This window comes from Rhineura floridana, chromosome 5, assembly GCF_030035675.1.
Source record: "Rhineura floridana isolate rRhiFlo1 chromosome 5, rRhiFlo1.hap2, whole genome shotgun sequence".
Taxonomy (NCBI): Eukaryota; Metazoa; Chordata; class Lepidosauria; order Squamata; family Rhineuridae; genus Rhineura; species Rhineura floridana.
This window is the reverse complement of record NC_084484.1, coordinates 29,855,772-29,878,130: the sequence shown is the minus strand read 5'-3', so window position 1 is coordinate 29,878,130 and position 22,359 is coordinate 29,855,772. Positions and strand designations below refer to the sequence as shown.

At 40.4% G+C, this 22,359-nt stretch overlaps 1 protein-coding gene and 1 long non-coding RNA gene across 3 annotated transcripts in view; one reads left to right on the top strand and one right to left on the bottom strand.

Annotated features, from left to right (window-relative positions):
• The window catches only part of LOC133385788 (uncharacterized), a 39,621-nt gene extending 39,466 nt beyond the window's left edge, over nt 1-155 (bottom strand). For both annotated transcript variants that reach the window (XR_009762956.1, XR_009762955.1), the window contains exon 1: nt 78-155. This is a non-coding gene — a long non-coding RNA (uncharacterized LOC133385788). The remainder of the gene's footprint in view (nt 1-77) is intronic.
• The window catches only part of GPC6 (glypican 6), a 1,220,950-nt gene that overhangs the window by 235,649 nt on the left and 962,942 nt on the right, over nt 1-22,359 (top strand). The gene's annotated exons all lie outside the window — the stretch shown is intronic.

The window sequence follows — 22,359 nt, the reverse complement described above, 5'->3', positions numbered from 1 at the left end:
TGACATATAAAGAGAAAAGAGACAGAATTTGCTCAGCTGGCAAATTGCCCCCTACTAAGTTAAAAATTAGCTTGCACCTGTTTGAGTTCCTCTCCTTCAGGAGTTAGGGTGGATCGAGAGGTGACAGCAGACAAAAGTTGGACTTTGCAAGGTGATGTGGATTTAGAATTAAAAGTTCAGCATAAAAACTTGTGTTAACCAACTTATGGAAAAGAAAGGAAAAACTAGGCCCCAGCTCCCTCCCCTCCCCCTCCCCCTCCCAAGGCTCCCTTCTCAGAAACTGTTATCTGAAAATACAGTCGGTCTCAAGGGAGGAGGAAGGAGGGAAACTGCTGGAGCTTCAGGAGTGGCGAAAGGAGATACGAAATGATGTTTTGTCACTCTCTGTAACTCTCCATGAGAACAAGTTGCTTTTAAAATGTATATAAATATGGGTGCTAACTTTTCCTTGAGGAATTCCTCAGTGCTATGATGGCCTGATGGAATCTCCCCAAAGCATTGGCTAATAAAGACTTTTTAACGTCTAAACTCAGAGTGATTTTTCCACAACAAAGGCAGGCCATAGTCTCATGGTAGCTGGACAATCCTCCACAGTTATGTTTGGGTTCAGCAGACAAGCACTTTGCATTGGTCCATTACTGAATTTTGGTGGTGGTGGTGATAGTCAGGGCCGGTTCTAAAGAGCGGCTAGGTTGGGCACTGGCCCGAGGGCCCTGGAGCTACAGGAGTCCCTGAGGGGCCCTCCGCTCCCCTTCCGCTATCCGCGCCACCCCCATGCCCCCCACTTACCTGTCAGCCAGCTTTTTAGCATTGCCCTTAATGAAGATGGCGGCTGCAGCTTCCCTAAGGTACTGAAGCCGCTGCCACCATCTTAGTTGATGGCAGAGATGTGCGCGCATGGCACACACGTGTGCTATTAACAAAGATGGCAGCAGAGGCTTTATTCCCCTAAGGGAAACTGTGGCCACCATCTTCATTAAGGGCAATGGTAAAGACTAGACAGGTGGGGGCGTGGGGGGCATGCTGGGGGGCTGCGCATGTGCGCACACCCACCCACTCACCAGGGGGTCAGGGCAAGCTGATGCCCAAGGGCTCCCGCATGTCTGGAGCCAGCCCTGGTGATAGTGGTGGTTGTGTATGTGGTTTGAGCATCAGACTAAGATCTAGGGGACCAGGATTCAAATCCTCACTCAGTCCCGAAGCTCACTGTGTGACCTTGGGCCAGTTATTGCCTAACTTACTGCACAGGTTGTTGTGAGAGTAAAATGGGGGTGGGAGAATCATGTATACCACTTTACCTGTGCTGATGTGTCACACTAGTAGATATAAGCTTTCCCAAAATATTTGCCATTGGTGTGATCTGTCTCTACACCACAACATTGCTCCAGGCCACATCTTTCTCCCTGCTTCTCCTCTCCTATCAGTCATAAACACACTGTCAGGAAAGCAAGTTGGATCCAAACTAGATGTGGCATTAATTGTGTGAATGCAGTTAACAAGCACAGTGTTTTGTTTTAATGGAAAAAGCAGCTCAAGGTTTTTGTTGTTGCTAAACTATTCCCCCTTGGTAGCCCAGCCTGCTTGCCTCTGCAGAAACATGCACATTAATTTGATTCATGCAAAAGGCTTTGTGTCTCATTTCTCATGAATGCAGCAAGAGCTGAGATGGTTGCATCATAGATACCCAATGAGACAAAAAGTACTGTATTGGATCCTTGGGCATATGTCCCAAAGTGCCACTGCTTACTGAAGACTAAAGAAAAACTAGAGTAACTGATGTCGTCTGTTTTTTCATGCCTGTATTGCTAACTAACATTTTATAAGCCTTCGAAGGTTTGATTTCAAAGGTCCCATAATAACAATAGCATCTTATACTCAAAGCAATAGGAAGTTGCTCTGTTTAAACCCTTGTGTGATTGAGCTCTGACTTGGACTGTGTCACATTCTATTTTCTTCCTAGAGCATGGTGGCTAAAATGATACTCAAATTGACTGTTTTGTTCATGTCGTGTTCAAGACAGATTTAAGCAGGAAACAACTCCTGCACTTTTACTTGTCTCGAATCTTCAAGGGCTTCAAGAATATTAGAGAGGATAGCATGGATAACACATCTATTTAGATATGTCTTGGTCTCGGCAATGAAACCAATGTTTTTAAAGTTTTTCTACTGCAGGTTTTTTTTTTTTTAGCACACTAAATGTAATCACATTGGTTTGGTTTCAGACTAAGGCTGTAGCCTTAACCCTACTTACCTGGGAGTAAACCCCATTGGACTCAGTGGGACTTACTTTTCAATAGACGTGGTTAGAACTGCAGTGTAAATTGGGCATTGCACGCAGGCTGCAATCCTGTAGACGTTTACCTTGAAAGTCTCATTGAGCTCAGTGGGATATTTTCTGAGTAGACCTGCACAGGACTGCACTGTTTCCATTTAATTCAATGGAGCATGAGTTATGACTAACTTGTTCTATTGGTTTTAATGGGACCCAAGCTCAACCAACTTAGATACAACACAATGTCCTGAAAGTTATGTGATGGTCAATAATCTAATTTGCTCTCACAGTGAGCATTTAGTTTTGTAATGTTGTTTCTGTAGTAAGAGCATTTATTTAAAAAGCTTCTACTGTTGGATGAATGTTGCTACAGGACAGTTGCCATCCTAAAAATAAAAAAATCCCTTAAAAATGTTTTAATGGAAATCTTCTTAAGCAGACAATAGGGCATAATCTCTTTCAATTAGTGTTTCATATCCATTTGAAAGGTGGTATTTTTGTTTTTGCTGTCAACCCTTAAGAAATTCTAACTGTTGAACTCGTCATATTGTTAGGCAAGGGTAGCCAATGTGGTGCGCTCTAGATGTTGTTGGACTACAATTTCCATCAGCCCCACCAGCCATCATGGGCAAAGATCAGGAATGGTGGGAGCTGTAGCTCAACCACATCTGGAGGGCACCACGTTGGTTACCCCTTTTGTAGGTATTCACAAGAGAGCACTTGTTTTCCCATTCATAGAGCATCCCAGCAAGAAAAGAAAATGAGATTTTCCACATGGAGCTTGAGCTCATCTGGTTGAGCTATTCAATAATAAATAAACAAATAATAGGAAAGGACCTATTAGCCATCGTCATTAATTGATGTGTACACAAAATTATTGTTGTTATTAATGGACATTTAACAACATTCCTCCACAGTGAAATAGGTAGGCTTGTAACAGGACTTCACAGCCAGGTGATTCAGAGCTGATATTGGCCAGCAGAAACTTCACAGTTAGCCTCTGTATGTGGGAAGGGGCCCATCTCATCTGCCTCAGGCAGCAAAATGTCTTGAGCAGGACCTGGAGAGATTCCTGATGAAATCTTCCGTCTTCAGGATGAAAAAGACAAGCAGAAGCCTCACATGATGTATGTCTTGTTGCAAGGTCTTCCCATTTCACACTGTCAGTGAGAATTTAAAAATGTGAAATGTTGTCCAGACGTACACTCAGATTGTAAGCATGAGCAGAGCTTGTACCCTCACAGCATTGAGTGGCTCTGTCCTTACATCTATGTTGTTGCTGAAATGACTGATCGTGAGAGCATGTTGGCTATATACTAACTCCAGGATCAGTTTCTGGGGGACAGCAAGAGGGGACGATTGCCCTGGTGCCTTGCTTGAGAGTGTCACATGGACACCTAGTTGGCCACTATTGGTAACAGGATGCTGGACTCTATAGTACACCTGTGGTCTGATCAAGCAGGACTTTTCTTGTTCTTATGAAACTAACACATTCTGCAAGAGAACTGAGGGGAAGTTGTTCAGGTGGCACAAGTTGCAATCAAAGCTAAAAACCTGAAACTTCTTCATAAAATATAGCAATCATGAATAAAACTGGTTTTACTATGATATAAATTTTAAAGAAACACAGCAAGTTGACTAATTTCTGGTAGCAACCGTATTTTTTCGTAAGCAAATTCCTATTTTTGTTTTGCAACTTAACAGTCATATTCTGCAGATTTGTTGCATGCAACTAAATGTCCAGAAATTGTTTGCAAACAGTATTAACCACTATGTAGTCATTACTTTATTCCTTGCAACTGGTGATTGCATTATCTTAGACAGAACAGAGCCATTTAGCTCCTTGGAAAGTTTAACCATGCCTAAATTAAATTGCTAAGCCATGGATTTCTACATGTGTGATTTTTCTCTCTCCCTCATAGTAGAAAAGAGATGAGATTAATATCATGTGGCTAAACTTGTTTTAGTGGTGACCTTTTTCCCTCCTATGCAAACATCTTCTACCTCCCTTTAGGTAGCTGAAATGGGAGGTGTTAATTGCTTCCTCAGTGAAGAAAATGCTGAGGTTTTAAGTCTACCTACATCTTAATCATGACCTTTATTCTCCAGGCCAGTGTATTTTATTTCAAAGAGAAGCAGACAAAAAGAAGAAAAATACTCCTGACTAGGAGCTGCTGCCCCTGCTCGCTTCGCTCATCAACCCCACCTACAGCACCCCAAAGCCTCCCCCACCTCTTCTGCCATGTGCCCCGTAGCCAACTCTCCATCCCCTCTGCCATGCTGCCCCCTACCACTCCCCCCACTGCCTCTGCTAGGTGTCCCTAGCCATCCCCCATCCCTTCACCAACCCCACACCACATGGGTTGCCAGAGCCCTTCTGTGCACACACTGGTCACCGAAGCTCTTTTCCTGCCCCTCCAAGGGTCTCCTAACCTCCCCCTCTTCAGATCTACAAACCTCCCTCTCCTCCTTCTCCAAGGGTCTCCCAACCTGCCTCCCCAGGGGTCTCCAAACCTCTCCCACCCTCCACAGGTCTCCAAACTTCCTCTCCTCACCACTTAACTTACGGCCTTGCTGCTGCTGGTGTTCATTTGCTTGTTTGCTTGCCCGCCCACTAGGCCCCGACTAGGCCCAGGCTCAGGCCTCCTAAGACCTGCCTGCTAGGCTCCCTCTGCCACCCCTCTTGTCATAGCTGCCGCCACACTGCCACTTCTTTGCTGCCATCACAGCCAAGGTTTGCTTCTTCTTGCCCTCCTGCTTTCTGCGCTGAAGCATTCACAGGGAGTGTGACACTTAATACAATGTAGTAAGAATATACATTGTATCTCTGTTCTAGCACTTAGCTCCTACTCCTTGTCATTCTCTTCTCAACATCTATTCTTGCCACACATACCCTTGCATAATGTGGCTTTTTCATTGATCTCTGGCTGCTCTAAATAGCAGGCATTATTTGCAGCTCATTGCACAAAGCACCATAATTCACTGTAAGCAGCAATGCCTTAAGTAGAGAACTCATTCATGTTTGCTTTCTTCCATCTTCCCTTAATTGTCTAACCAGAGATGATTGGAGGTGGTACAATATTTGCCAGGGCAGATCTGTCCTCAGAGGATTAGTTGGCCGCCATTTTTCAGTCTGGGAGAATACCAAACGCTCTGGCAAGATAATCTCTAGTGATTCTTCAAGCTGTAAATCCTACTAAATGCATTACAATTAAAACATGAAGTTTTCACATTTTTGCTATTGTGTTTGTAGATGACTTACAAGGGAGGGATATTTTGGGGAACTTGGAGTGGCATTTCAGACATCATTGATCAGACATCAGTAATAGGCCAAAAACACACACAAACCCTTGCACTTTAAGAACGTACCTATAGCCAACATATATTTCTATCAAACTTTAAAAAGCAGGAAAATTTGGCAGCTATAGTGAATGTACTAGGGGAGCAGGAGACCTGATCTCCTCTCTGAGATATTCTACTGCCCTACACATTTATCAAAATGCAAACACAACTTGGGTTGGTCTTTCACAGTACAATTCACTTCCTGTGTAGCTTGGAAGAATTTGGAAACATGTGCCTCTGAGCATATGGTGAGTGGTGGCAACACCTGCAATCAGCCCAAATAACAGAAAGAAGACATGTGCTGTGCTGATCTTGTTTTAGCAGGTAGGAAGCAACAATATTAAGACAGTTGTTATCATTCAGATATTCCTGCTAAATATGTTTTATTTTGCAATTTTAGTGAAGTTTATTACTGTAAATTATTTTCTTTAGCTTCTGTTTCTGTGGATATGTGAAGTACAGCAACACTTTGCATAAGTTACACTAAAAAACCTAAAAAAACAATTGTGGAATGATGGCACTGATTATTCTGCAGAATAATTTCCAGTGGACATGAGGAGTGTCTCAGTTTGCACAAGATAAAACAGTGGGAAGTGAAATATATTCTAGCAAAATTCTAGGTGTGCTCTATGTTTTTAATTGACTGTGCCTACCTTGCCTTAAATGAAGTGGTTTAAACATAGCAGGCTGAAAACATGCATCCTCTTTTTTCCAACAGCTAGAGTCATTGCTGAAGTAGCAACATATTGTAATCAGTCTGGTTTTACATCAAACTGCAGTTGCAGATTTAACTGTTCATGCACCCAAATCAGAAATAGAATATAGCCTCCAGTTTGAAACACAAAAGGCTGTCTTCACCATCATATGGCACTGACCAATAAAAAGGCTTTGAAATTAATAAAAATAAATTTGACACAGATTTCTAGGATGGATAATGAGTTAAATATAATTTTCAAGGTTAGATTCTCTGCAGAAACAGTAGTAACACAGAAAAGAAGCAAAGTAAGAACAATAAACATACAAAGATGTAATTCTCCATCTTTGGAGATGCAGTCCTGATTGCAGGTGTTGTCATCACTCCCCATATGCTCAGAGGCACATGTTACCATATTCTTCCAAGATACAGAGGACGTGGATTGGACTGTGAAAAATCAACCTAAATTGTCTTTGCATTTTGACAAATTTCTAGGGCAATACAATATCTCAGAGAGGAGGTCAGGTCTCCTGCTCCCCTGGTGCATTCACTATAGCTGCCCAATTTCCCTGCTTTTTAAAGTTTTATAGAAATATCTATTGGCTATAGGTACATTCTTAAACCATAATTTAGTGAATTTCTCTGCTTTTTAAACCAGGAGGTAAGAAATAGGATCCTGTGCAAGTTTGCTGAGAATGGATTGATAATCTCCATGCTTACTGAATTCAATGGGTTTTATTCCCCTGCAATCTTGTTTAGGATAATGAGGGAGGGGAAGGAGAAAATGAGGGAGGGAGGGGAAGGGCAGGGGGAAGGGGAGGATGGGAGCAGGAGAGAAGGGGAGAGAAGGAGGAAGAGGACAGGTTTGATCATTTGCAAGCTTATTGAGTTCAATGGGATTAACTCCCATCAATCATGCTTAGGATAGGTGAAACTGACCATAGGGGAAGAGGAGGGAGGGCTGGAGTGGGGAGGGGTTCAGGAGGAGGAGAGAGAGGAGGAAGGGAGAAGGAGGAGAGAGGGGAGGGGGAGGAAGGGGGAAAGCAGAGGGGGTGTGAAGGAGGGGAGGAAGTAAAAGGCAGATTTGATCATTTGTATGCTTATTGAGTTCAATGGGATTTATTCCTGTGTAATCATTCTTATGATAGGTAAAACTGACCTGGGGAAGGGGAGGGAAGGGGAGGACTAGGGGTAGGGAAGGGAGGAGATTGAGAGGTGGGCAGTGGGCAGAGGGAAAGCCCCTTTCCTTTCCAAAAGGAAAACATTGTGAACATTATCTTTTTTCCCCAAGGTTTTCCCCACCTTTTTATTTTACAGCAGGCACATATAGCCTCCGACCCAAATTTAGACCAAAGCTGACACTGGCCACATCCACACCAGACATTTATTCCACTTTAAACAGTCATGGTTTGCCTCAGTGTAGCATGTGAAGGGTGCTGTGAGTTGCTAGGAGACACCCTATCCCCCTCACTGACGTTCAGTCAGAGGGGCTGACTGTTAACCCAGTCTGGCCACTGGAGCTGTGTCAGGGGAATAAGGCAGTGAATCTGCTCCAGGTTTTAGTCTAAACTTTCAAAGAGCGGTCCAAGGTGCTTTTCAGTCTCCATATGGTAACAGGCTCACAATATCAACTGTCTGGTTTTTTTAAAAGGCAAAGAATCATAGCCTGGTTAGGAGTTTTGCAAAGGTAAAGTAGATAGTAGATCTCAAAAGTAATACTGTAATAAAGGATATGTTACAAGATAACAAATGGTTTCCTTGAAAGTAGTGATGAATCAGTAATGCAAATCCTTCAAGGGCCATGTGTGTCTTAGGTATAACCCATAAAACTTAGAACTCCTTTTGAAATAATATATATATATATATATATATATATATATATATATATATAAGTTTCTCAGTACATATAACTGTTTTTATTACTTACTCTTATTATTATTATTGAATTAAAAGTCTCAATGTGATTTACAATCATGGAATACCCCAAACAACTAAATACAGGTTTAAGAACAATACAAATAAACACCAAATGCAGGGACTACGATAGATAGGTAGATAGATAGATAGATAGATAGATAGATAGATAGATAGATAGATAGATAGATAGATAGATAGATAGATAGATAGATAGATAGATAGATAGATAGATAGATAGATGGATAGATGGATAGATGGATAGATGATAGACAGATGGATAGATGGATGGACGGATAGACGGATAGATGACAGACAGACAGATGGATAGATAGATGGATAGATAGATGGATGGATGGATGGATGGATAGATAGATAGATAGATAGATAGATAGATAGATAGATAGATAGATAGATAGATAGATAGATAGATAGATAGATAGATAGATAGATAGATAGATAGATAGATAGATAGATAGATAGATAGATAGATAGATAGGTGGGTGGGTGGGTGGGTGGATGGGTGGATGGATGGATGGATGGATGGATGGATTCGACCTGAAAAAGCTTGTTGAAACAAACATATATTCTATTGTTTCTGGAAATCACAAATAGTGGACGCCTGTCATTTAACAAAAAAATTCATATGGTTATATTAGAAACCTCAGGCAAAATATTTAAAGGTCCTGGATTAAATGGTAGATCCACTGTGTGTGATATCGGCAATTTACTATTTCTTAGCTTCTGTTCCTCATCTGTCAGTCTGGCTTAATAATTATCTCCTTCACAGGGCTGATTTGAAGGGGAGGGAGGGAATGTAAATCTCTTGGTGAACCAAGGCTTAAAGCTTGCACCCTAGTATGCATTGGTGAGCCCACTGAAACCAATGGACCATAATGTATTGGATTGAAACCTGAGCATTCTATAGATATAATAAAAAGCAGATGCGTGGGCAAAATGCAATTATCCTTTTAAAACGTAGACAAGGCATTGGTGGTAAAATCCATTTAATTTTATGTCCAGTGGTGTTTAAAATATAGTCAAGAAGGTTACCTTTCTCTAAACTGGTCATTAGACAATTTTACTAGGATAAACTGGGTTTTAGCATATTAGGTGCTCACTGACTGCAATGGCAGTGGTGGTGGGGAAATCTGCAAAGTTTTTTAGTGTAGCAGACTAAAGTGTATTTTATCTTGCTTAAGATGGGCTCTTGTGGAATCCCAACCAGAGGATCGTTCAGTGATGTCCTTTAGAAAGAAGGCAGTGTGTCATCTGCCAGCTGTTTCTCTATAAAATGCGTTAAGAGTACACTGCTAATTAGTACTGACCTTTTCCAATATTCATCACATCACTGCTTTATAGTGCTGCAACTTTGCTTTCAAGAACTTGCAGGGAATCTTTGGGTGAAGGGACCGTGGCTAGCTTTACATTTTAAATGTCCTTTCTTTTCTTCTGGTTACAGTAGCTTCACAAATCTTCCCCAAGTAGAGATATTGTGATTATTTTTCTGTTGTTCTCATCTTTATAGTGAGGTGATGAGTAGTTCAGGAGAAAGATGTTTTGTTCTGATTGCTTAGCGATTATGCTTCAGTGTACTCTCTAGCAGGAAAATAATACTTTTATTAATTAAAGCAGGGATGGGAAACTTGTGGCCTTCCAGATGTTGCTGGACTCAAGCTCACATCAGCCCCAGCCAGCTTGGCCAATGATCAGGAATGATGGGGTTGGAGTCCAGCAACATCTGGAGGGCCACGGGTTCCCTCTCCTTGAACAAAGAAGGATGTTTCTTCAAATAATAATAGCATAAGACTAGGGAGAAACAAATTCGATTCAATCCACATTTAAAGATGAACTTACCTAGTTTGTACTTTCTGAAGCAATATGAGAACCAAAACACAGCCATCCTTCAAAATGTATACTTCTCCAAATTTTGCAATGCAAATTTTGCACATCCAGCCATGTGATGAGTACAAAAATGCATGTACTAGGGTAAAATGTGCATAAAAGTATTTGTGAAAATAGCATTAAAAATGTGTAGTGTGTAGTGCTAAGTCAAATGTTCCATCAGCACCCCCTAACTTTGTTCTGGCTTTTCCCACAACCCTCTGGAGCAGATTTGGGAATGGTGCGGGGCATGCAAGGGGGAGAAGGGGGGAATCCCCTTGCACTAGTTGAAGTCATTCCACTAGCACAAGAATGAGGTTGAATGCCACCCACATTATATAAGGGAAAATGGCTTTGCATATATATATATATATATAAGGCACAATTGCATACAGAGATGTGTATATAAGGAGAAAATAGCACTAAAATGCTGCACAAGTACTTGATTTTTAAAAATTCATAAAGTGATGTGGAAATGTGGGGAACTGATCTTCACAGTACAACAATGAGAAATCAAGAGAAATCAAATTTGACAGATTTGCCCTACGTAGGGGTGTGGAACATTTCTTTTGGATACAGCATACAAGGACAGTTTATGCAGTAGGATGAAAGATCTTAATTTCCCAGCCAGGACCACATGCTGTTTGGCCTTCTGCTGATGTTTCTTTGCTCAGCTGACTTGTTTCCACACTCTCTGCCTCTTCTCTGAGTTTCATCAGGTGAGTGAGACCATAGTTGTATGTTGAAACATGAAGAGAAAGGTACAGAACAGATTATTGTTTCTTCTCAAATTTAGCGCACTTATGTCATTATGCTCCTTTGGTAATTGGTTGCATTAGCCCAAAGTACATGCGGTGGCCTTCTTATAAATGAGTATAAGGTTAACAAAGAGAGGCTTGGGATCTTGATATATGTTCAGAATTATCAAGTATCAGAGACAAGAAGCCAACCAAACAGGCTGTGTCAGAACAAAGGCTGTAGTTATATACGGTTCACATTCTTTACTGGTTGAAGAATGATCGACTTAGGAAACACAGAAGACAATGTCTTGTGGCAGCCTGGCCTTGGCATGGAAGATAGAAAAGACAGAAGCTAAGCATTGTAGGTTGTCTTGCCTCCAGTAGATCCATGGAGAGGGCTTAGAAATATGTCCTTATGGCATTGGTGGCAAACCTGTGCCCCCTCCTGATGTTGTTGGATTGCAACTTCCATCATCCTCTGACCATTGGCCACGGTAGATGGGGCTGATGGGCATTGGAGTCCAACAACATCTGGAAGGCCACAAGTTCCCCATCCCTTGGTTCACAAGAAGTTAAGAACATGAAATAAGCTGCCACAGTGCAATTGCTTGCACACTCATTTGAGAAGCCGCTAACATACATCCTGGCCCACTTTTGCAAGGCTCTTCTGTTGTTGACCAATGGATAGCTCTCTTCAGCCCCACAATCTTTACCAATCTGTTGGTCCTTATTTGATGTTGGCCCACTCATTGCCAAAGATGTACCCTTTGATTCATGAAAGAGCAAAAGCAATGAACACACTTCCATTTAAAGTTCATGTCCTATATGTGAAGCTCTTGCCAAAGATTTATATCAGCTGCAGGGAACCTGTGGCTGTCCAGCTCTTGCTGGACTGCAGCTTCCATCATCCCTGGCATTGACCATGCTAGCTAGGGCTGATGGGAATTGGAGTCCAACAACATCTGAAGACCTACACACACACACCCCACACACTTGTGGCTTACACATAGAGAAAGCTGCTTCCTTAGTAAGTGTCTCTTTTTTATACTAGATGGTTAATGTGCCAGGAAAAACTTAATCATTCATAACCAAACTTATCTGATTCTCTGTAGCTAAAAGCTCCACCATCCATAATTAAGTGATAGAGGTAGCATGGAACTACCTAAATCTGGAAATGAACAGAACCAAGGCTTTAATGAATGTGTAAGTCTGTTTTTATTGAAGTGTAGAAGGTATGAATAGCATGGCATGTTACATCCTGAAAAATAACATTTTTAACAAAAGCTCCTTGCTGTAATTTTCACATACAACTGAATACAAGTTTTGAATTCTGAGTGTAATGGATGGGGACATTTTTAAAAAAATGAAACACCCCTTCTGCTGCAAAACGAAATGGAAAAATACAGAAATTAAATCTGGCATGAAGTAGCCGGAGTAAGTCTACTAGGTGACATGGGCAGGATTGGTATATTTATGTTTGCATATGTGTTGTTGCTCGAAACTATCCAAGGGAGTTAATAGGGCTCCATCCATGACTGCCTTTCTTGGGATTTATCAAAAATATATCAGATTGGGTGCCCATAATTTCAGAATCAGAAAGGAGCCTAGGCTGCAATCCTGTGCACACCTAATTGGAAGTAATTTCCACTAATGCAATGGAGCTTACTTATCAGTAAAAAGGCTTCAAATCTCTAGAAATTCATAAGAAGTTGCTATCAAGCATATTTTTGTACATACTAAGAAGCAATTTGGTATGCCAGACTAACTTAAGGATGGCAGTTATCTTTTCAAGCATCTAAAAAGAGGATGATGTTAGCAACAAAGGTGCATCCAGATGTGTATCAAAAGAGGAATCAGTGGGGTTTGGAAGCATGTTTTCCATATTCTCTTCATACCAGGTTTTGGGAACAGCAGCTCTGCTAGTTTGCATTAGAAGCTAGCAGTTCACAGTGCTGATTGGCTACTACCTTTTGATATCACAAATCCCCCACTCTGAGAACTTCAGCAGCATCAAGCTCAATACATCCCCCCACAAGATGAGACATTAATGAACTTTTGATCACTCAGTGATAAAAGTGGAGCTTTGAAGAAGAAAAAGCCAGAGAACCTACCTGAGGATTAAAGCTGGGGCAAGAGATTTGATAAGTACATTTGTCAAATATGCTGTGATGGAAAGCAGGAGCCAGATGTTAAAAGAATAAGGGCTCTTTTTAAAATGTATGTCTGTCATACACAGCCTAAGTTACACAGTTTTAATTAACAATTTCCTATTTGAGTTCTTTAAAAAGTCTCAGCTCAGTGCTACCTGACCCTTAAAACTTGTTTTTATTTCACACTTCGACCTCATTCACACCAAATATTTATTCCACTGTTATTCCACTTTAAACAGTTGTGGAAATAATCCTGGAAAGTGTAGTTTATGAAGGGTGCTGAGAGTTGTTAGGAGACACCTATTCCCCTCATAGAGCTACAGATCCAAGTTCTCTGGAAAGAGAAACCCACTCTGTAATTATAGCTCTGCGAGATGAATCGGGGTCTCCTACCAACTCTCAGCAACCTTCACAAACTACACTTCCCAGGATTCTTTGGGGGAAGTTATAACTGTTTAAAGTGGAATAACAGTTGGTGTGAATGTGGCCTTAGTTCTAGACCACCATCCTGTGTGTCTCTGATTCATGGCATGACACATCCTCCACTCTAGCTTCCCCAAAGAGTGTCAATGAATCCCTTTTCTCTCCTCATCCTTCTTTGTGGTCTCGTACCAGATGCATGCAGAGCAAGATGCACAGCCATGAAACTAACATGGAGAGGTTGAATAAATACAGCCATCCTGTTCCTTTCCTTTTTTATCATTAATTTTATTCAAATTTTCAAACAAAACAAAACAAAACAAAACAAAAAAGAAACAAATTAAACAATAAAATAAAATGTTGACTTCCGATTTGTCGCAGATCAGTTATAGGTCTATGATATATAACAAACCTGTCTCTTAATATATTACAAAATCACTTTCCTCCAGTAGTTATCTTAATTAATCATCAAATCTCATTAACATCACTTTATTCTTTCCGCAAAAAGTCAAAGAGAGGTTTCCACTCCTTGAGAAATATATCCCTCGATTTTTCTTCAAATAAACATGTCAATTAATCCATCTCATCAAGTCTACTAGGACCAATAATTTCAATAGCCATTTTTCCATTATCAGTGTTAATTCCATCTTCCAACTCCCATCCTTGCACCCATAATAATCTTGCTGTCATAGTCATATAGTAAGAGTCTGACGGGAATTTCCTTCATCACAAATATTTCATTGCCATCAATTCTGAATGTGTTGCTGAAATATTGTTGTAAAGTCATATCTCTGTTCCTCTTTTTTACGAAATGCACTAGCACATCTCTTGAGAGTTTTTCCATTGTCACATATCTGGAATTAATTCTATAATTTTTCTCTATTTCAAGTTCCATCAAATCATTCCAGTCCAGAAATTCCATCGAAACATTGATAGCTTTATCTCTGATATCTTCATCAATTTCTCCAGGGACAACGCCGAATTCCAAACAGTAATCTTTATCTCCAGGATCCACAAACTCCAAATATTTTTCCAGTTCCACACTTGATATATCTGTTCCAATCTCCAGGACTTGCATCCTCCCTTCAATTTTTGCCATAAAGTCCAAATCTTTTTCCAATTCCACATTTGATATATCTGATCCAATCTCCAGAATTTGCTCCTTCCCTTTAATTTCTTTTTCATATTCTGTTGCTTGTCCATCTGCTTCTTTTCTCATATAATCTATTATTTCTTTCAACTCCTGTTTCACTTTACCCAGAGCTTGGAAAAGTTACTTTTTTGAACTACAACTCCCATCAGCCCTAGCCAGCATGGCCACTGGATTGGGCTGATGGGAGTTGCAGTTCAAAAAAGTAACTTTTCCAAGCTCTGAGTCTTTACCAAATTCAGTTGCCATCTCTTGTCTACTGTGTCCCAGTTCTTGTTTCGTCATCTTAATCTCATCCATTATCTTCTGAAACATATCCAGAGGGGAAACCTGTTCCTTTCCAAGGCCGAGTGCACTGAAAGCTGCATGTTCAGGAGGATCATGTCCACAGTTCTTCCAGTCCCTTAGAACAAATTTTCCAGCTGTGGATCTCTTTCCAAGATTTTCTACAAGCATTATTAGAAATTGTTCCCCATCCCCTTTAAAGGCTGTCATGGGTAGAAGGGCACGGAAGTACATTAATTAGTTCAGCTTCTCTTAGTTTTCTCAAGCACAATGTTTTGAGACTGTTTGCTTTTATCAACATTTGTATTCAATTAAATTACTTTATATTTGAACTAATAAAAATAAACCATCGCCATCTGTATTTTCCCCGGTCATTAGCAAAATCAGATTTCATTGAAGCAACATGATGCTCTTGAATTAGTTAGACTTTGGACGGGGTTGTCTAATTCTGATGAGAGATAAATGAAATGATTCGTAGGTAAATAATGCCTTATTGACAGCTGGTGCAGTTCAGCCTAATTCCATTTGCATCAATTGGAGAATCTGCCCCCAAGGAGCCTGAGGAGTTGTTGAAGCCTGCCCGGTATCTTGTGTAATTTCCTTCATGATATTAGATTAATTGCTTTTGAAATAAGGTATGCAAGTACTTGGTGAATGGGGCATTATAACCATTTCCACTCCTGCAGTATTCTGAGCAGAGCTTGGAAAAGTTATTTTTTTCAACTACAACTCCCATCAGCCCAATCCAGTGGCCATGCTGGCTGGGGCTGATGGGAGCTGCAGTTTAAAAAAGTAACTTTTCCAAGCTCTGATTCTGAGACAGAGAACCTCAGGCCCTGGAGCTAAATGGGACTCTCCAGGCCTCTCATGTTTGGCCCTCAACAGTCTCCTCAGCTCACACTGATTCTTAGTCCCTCCTTTTGCCTCACTTGAATGTGTCCTTGAAATGCTATAATGCCTCTTGCTTACCTGAGTAGAGGGTGGAGAGGTAGGGGTGTGTATAGGAACCTCTGAATTTTGCATGCCTGGAATGTAGCCTACAATACAAAAGAAAGAGTTGTATCCATTGCTCCACCCATTTTTGCCTCTGGATCTACCCACCACTGGCATTTGGCTCCCAGAAGGCTTGCCATGAGAATATGTGGCCCTCTGGGCTGGAAAAGGTTGCCCAGCCCTGTTCTAAGTGTCGAGAGAGCAAAGGAAAATACTCTGCTATTGGTTATTTCAAAAACACCGTAAAATAAGTTCTTTATTTTGGGGAAACATATTTTGTTGAAATATTTTTCATTTTACAAACTAAAAAAAAATTACAGTTACACACAATAGCTGATCACTTAAGGTTGACTCCTACCTACTTCACCATTCAACCCAGTGAGCCTTACTACTGAGTAGGATGGCACTGAAAATTATGTAATGGTTTATCCCATATTCAGGAAAAGGAATAAAAGGAGTGCATTTGTATTTGCAACAGAACTTGAGAGGCAAATGCTAGAACTATAGTTTTGTTTGCTGATCACAGACTAAGTAGCTATGTGTGGCACAGAACTGGAAATCTCCAGATGCCCCCTCAATTTCACATTGTATCCATACTGTATAGGATATATAGTATAGCCGTCATACAAAAACGATCTGAGCAATTCCAAGCTGCAAAAGGCCTATAAAAGAATAGTGACCTTTTCGTTCCATGGGCCCCTGTCCTACTGTAAGCCAACCAAAGCAAGCATTCAATGGGTAGACCAGAAACACAGAAAATGATGAGAGTTTTACTTGTGTCTTTTGACATTTTCATAAGCTGTTTGGACAAGGAACTGTTGAAGCATCTCAATCTCCATGCTCACATTAGGAAAATACTTGTCATGTGCTAAATAGTACCCAACAATGTTCATTACTTGGAGACACCAACAAGCATTAAGTAGCATAAACTGCCAATGCCACCAGTGGCTCCTAACCAGGGTAATGAAAGACTTATATGCCCCAAACAAAAATAACAACTAGATCATGCCACTGGTAGAGAAAGGATGTGGAACCTGTGACCCTAGAGATGTTGTTGCTGGACTATAGCATCCTATCATCCCTGACCTTAGGCCATGTGGGCTGAAGCTGAGGGGAGATGAGCCCAACAACTTAAGGAGAGCCTCAGGCTCCCCACCCTTCCTTGCTGGTAGAGCTTTCTTTGCACTGTTGACATATGGAAAAGTATGCATTGCCAACTTTCGACAAGCCATTTAAGTAGACACCTTATCCCAGTCTGCATCTGTGTTGGAATTGTTTTAAAGAGTTTTTAAAAGATGTTTTTAAGATTTTTTTTTTTAAAAAAAGATGTTCTTAGATGTTTTGTTTTTAAGATGTTTTATAGATGTTTTTAATGTTTTATTACCTGTTTGCCATCCTGGGCAGAAGGGTGGGATATAAATTTAACGATGATGATGATGATGATGATGATGATGATGATGATGATGATGATATTAATAATGTATTCTGTCGTCACTGTTCTGAGGTATGCACACATGTCTCTACATTAATAATGAGAAAGACAATTGGATATGAAGTGTCCTGAAAGATGGAGAAAGGATAATATATGCATGTATGTGTTCAATACTTAACATAGCTCTACACAGCTCCCTAAGCCATCTGTGTTTAAATATTGAATTAAAACGTGAGCCTTTGAAGTGGATACGATTCCCACTCACCCTTTAGTCTAGTTGTTTGGACTGGAATCAAAAATCTGGGCTGATAGCTAGACAGCGCTGCCTTTGAGATGAGCTTCATCTGGAAAATGGATTAGGGGCAGGAGCAACAGTGCTGAAAATGCCTTCCATCTCTAGCTCCCATGCTAGTTTTCAGCACTTTACAGCCAGACAGCAGGGCTCTATCAACATATATGCAAGGAGCAGACTGAATGGAAGCAGAGCCTTGCCCTCTTTGGAGATGATAGGGAAGAGAGGGTGAAGATCTTAACAGCCATTATTATTAAATATTATTTAAAAACTGTCAGAGTCGTTATGACATATGGTCAGAAGATCTATTGCTGTCCCTGTTGGATGGGTTTCAAAACATTCTCTGACAAGATTTGCATCCCATATCCTTGGCAAAACCTTTTGGAAACTGTAGCACGTGCAGTAAGTAGACAAAGAATAATTAGGTTCTTATAGTTTTAAAGCAGACTTTAAACAGGATTGCCTACTCAAATGAGTGAAACATAAAGACATTACAGCTGGGTCAAGATTTCTTTTATCTCTCTGTCCTGTAAATGTGTCATCATTAATATCTACAAAAGTTAGAGTGTATGTTTTTCTCAGAAATCCCATTGTGTTTAATGAGGTAATGGTAGATGTGTTGCAGCCCTACACCAGAAATTTTTTTCCACTCTACATAGGACATGCAGGAATGTGTATAATCTGTAAGCAACAAAAACACACATAGAGAACATTTTTAAAAACATAACTGTCCCCTTCCCACACAACCATACATCCTGAATTCTGAAGGAAGAGGATAAAAATTATCTGAATTAAGATCAGAATAAAATGGGCAAGTTATCCTAATAGGTATGTTCAAGCAACTTGCAGCCAGCCACCAGTGTCATGGATGTGTTCGTATTGCTGGTTATAAGGTCCGAGGGTAGGGTCTGAGGACACATAGGAATACCACCTTGCTGAAGCAAAGTAAGTCTGATCAGAGACTTTCTGGGAATCACCTATGCTACTTGCTTCTGTGATGGATGAAAGGTGAGATGTAAAATTATAGAAAGAAAAGGAAGTGACAGAATAAAGTAACACTAGCAGTGAGACAGGAGCCACATGCTTACCCTCTGCACTACCATTACTATTGTCTAGAGGAATGGTTGGGTTGCTCTCTTTGCCCTGCAGCATCACTGTAGATGGCCAGAGGGAGATAGTGCATCCAGTAGCTCAGCAGACTTCAAGTGACACAAGGGACCGCAAAGCTTCATATTGCTGCTGCTCTGGACTGTGTCTCCTTAGTCTGATCACAGAAGGGGGTTCTCTTGAACTGTCTTCCTGCCTGCTCACTCACATGACCCCAAAACACCTGTTCTGACTATAGAAAGTAATTTCCACAAGTGCTTGTACATGTGTTCCTGACATCACAGACATTATCTCAAAGGCATCTAGTTGGCCACCATGAGAGCAGGATGATGGACTAGATTTTTTATTTTATTTTATTTTATTACATTTCTAGACCGCCCTATAGCAGAAAGCTCTCAGGGCGGTGTACAACAAATAAAATCACAATTAAAATATGAGCAAGTGTGGAAATATATATATATATATAGTACAATTATAAAACATTAATAAAATTGCCTGGCCTGATCCAGGAGGCTCTTCTTATGTTCTTCTGAAGCTGTACAAGGATTGTACCTGGAATGAAATAGTACCTAATGATTCTTGGCTATGTTCTGTACTTGTGGCAAAAAATAAAAGTTCTTTAGAACCTAGTTTCTTTTCCATTGCTAGAGAGATTGCAAGAGTACTTGGGAGTACCATATTTGGCATCTTTGCCTGTGGGGATTAAACATAAAACCCATCTGTATGAATATGGAGAGATCTCCTGGTCTCCAAGTGTAAATGGTGTCAGTAAGGCATGAGTAAAAATCCCATGAGTAAGGCAAAAGCATAATCCTCAATCATATGTTCAAAGGCAACTTCAAGTTATAAATCATGCAGCTTGCAAGATGGAGCTGCAGCCACTTTAAAATAAAGTGCCCTTGACTGTCTTTAGGATAGCAGTAATTTGTCGCATGCCTGCAGTTTATGAACTTTCTTATTTATTTACTTATTAGATTTATATCCCGCCCTGCCTCAGTAGGAGCCCAGGGCGGCTTTCTTACCTCTACATTAGGAGGGATGGCATCTATGAATGTGATATGGCAAGCCCCCTATACATCCTGTGCTTGCCAAAAGCATAGATGTCTCATGCAAGGGCATGGAATAACCCAATTCTTCATTTGTGGCAGGTGGCTTCACCCACACATTTTCATTTCTGGCAGATATGCTGGTCCAAATGTTTGGCATCAGATGATTTTCATACTTTCTGTTGTAAGGCAGCTAAAATTGAAGTCAATTTCATCATCTCCCCCCCCCTGAAAATTCTCAAAATTAACCTCTGCAACGTTTGGTGGCAAACATTATCTGCATTTATAAAAAAAAAAATCAACAGATTTTTTTTCTAAATTGCACCTTTTTTGTGTTTTGGTTCTAAAACACTACTCAGAGTGGCATAGCCCAATATTAACCATCAATATTTCATTTTCATTTTCAGCTCATTTTTTAATTTGTATACCGCCTTTCTACATCACTGCACTCAAGGCAGTTTACAACCATAGAAATGACAAAAATATAAAGAAGTAAACATACTGTCATACTATAATGCTACAAAATATAAAGTAATACAAAATAAGCTTAAACAACAAATGTTACAAAAATACACAATATTGCATGTACAAGTGTTACACCAATACAGATTACTATTAAATAAACCCCATATCAGTCCCTTCTGCTTCTAACATACACACCTTCTCAGGCTCCTGGCTCTCACCCAGGACTCCATCCATCCATCCTGGCTCTCACCCAGGACCCAAACACAGCTCACCCCCAGAATCTTGCAATAAAGAAGGGACTTGGGAACTGCTTACATCATTTAAAAAAAACAAAAACTGCTTACATCATCATAAAACAACTTAAAGCTTGTTTTTATGAATAAACACTAAGGCAGATTGCAATTCATATAAAATATCAAAGTAACGTACAAAAATACAATATAATATACAATAAAATAAAATACTATACAAACAATACAAAACAATCATTAAAATGAGTAACTAGTCAAACTAAAAAAACTAGAGAACTGCATAGGTATATTGGCATACAAAAAAAGGTCTTAAAAAGATATCCAACAATTAACAGAGCAGATGCCTATTCAAACTCCATGAGAGGGGTACACCACAAGACCACTGGAAACCGATGACACAAAAATGCCCAATTTCTAATTAAGGTCTCAAACTGCAGTATTTGCTACAATATCAGCCACACCTTCTGAAGGTGTTTGCTGGGCCTGCTCCCCGTTGCGTGTGTGATGGTAGATGAACCAGGACTTCACATCTTGTCCAAAGCTCTCTGGAATGTTCCACAATGGACATGCATGATGATCTGTGACTGCACAGAGATCCCAACAAAGAAGCACCTGAGAGGGGAAGTTTGATCTTGGCCTTAATATGAAGATATATCTGCTGTCTAATCATTTCTGCTTAATGACTGAAGATCTAGTAGTTTTAAGTAAACCAAAGCATTCATCTGCAGCAAGAGCAACCGCTACAGCCTGTTGATTTGCAGCACAAAGGATCTGAACACCCTCTAGAAGAAAAAGGCATGTTTGTTTCACAGTTGCACAGATGACTGCCATGGCCGCAGTAACTTCTGCACCAACACCAATTGTGTATGGCCGATCATGCATATCTTCTACAATCAAGCCATCCTTTAACTACTAGAAAAGAAAATGTCCACTGGGATGCACTGGGTTGCTTAATTTGCCCACGTTTATAGTTTGCAAGGAAAAAAAACCCACTGGGTTTCTTTGCAAGACAACTCACAGGAGGATATGGCAGAGGCATATGGGGGGAGGGAGGAGGAAGGATTACAGAGCTTGGAAAAGTTACTTTTTTGAACTACAACTCCCATCAGCCCAATCCAGTGGCCATGCTGGCTGGGGCTGATGGGAGTTGTAGTTCAAAAAAGTAACTTTTCCAAGCTCTGGGAAGGAATGATGATTCTGTCTTCTCCAGCTACAACAATTTTAATACAATATCAACCATCTTGGCCCCTACAATTGGCTTTGTTGGTGGTGCCACCAGTGTGGGCTTCCTAGTTGAGGGTGACCTGTGACAGGGTCTTCTCAGTGGTGGTTCCCCATTAATGAATGCCCTCTCTATTAAAGTGCATCTGTCTCCCTCACTATTAACTTTTAGGAAGAATATAAAAACATTTAGGCATTTGATGGCTGAAAGATCTGTTCCTGGCAACCCTGAAGTTATTAGCTTTGACTGAGAGTAGGTTATTATTGTTTTAGAAGCTTTTAACTGTTTTAAAGATGTTTTTAACTGTTTTGAGAAGGATTTTAAACTGTTTTTAGACGTTTTAATTGTATTATATTATTAATGTGTTTGCAGACCTGGGCTTCTTTGGAAGGAAGGGTGAGATATACATTTAATACATAATAATAACCAATATCCATGTGGTGCCCTTTCAAATAACAATATGTTTGAACACAATGTGTGCACAGATGTGTCTGTAAACATAGATACCTGCCTACACACATATTGGCCCTAATGAGGCTTACTCCTGAGTAGACATGTATAGGATTGCACTATTAGTATCCAATGGCCATACTTATTTCTGATGGAATTTTTTTCCTTGGGAAAGATTGGTATTCAAAATGTACTGACTATTTAACAAAAATGGTTTTGGCCGACAATATTGCTGCATAGGGGGAGAAGG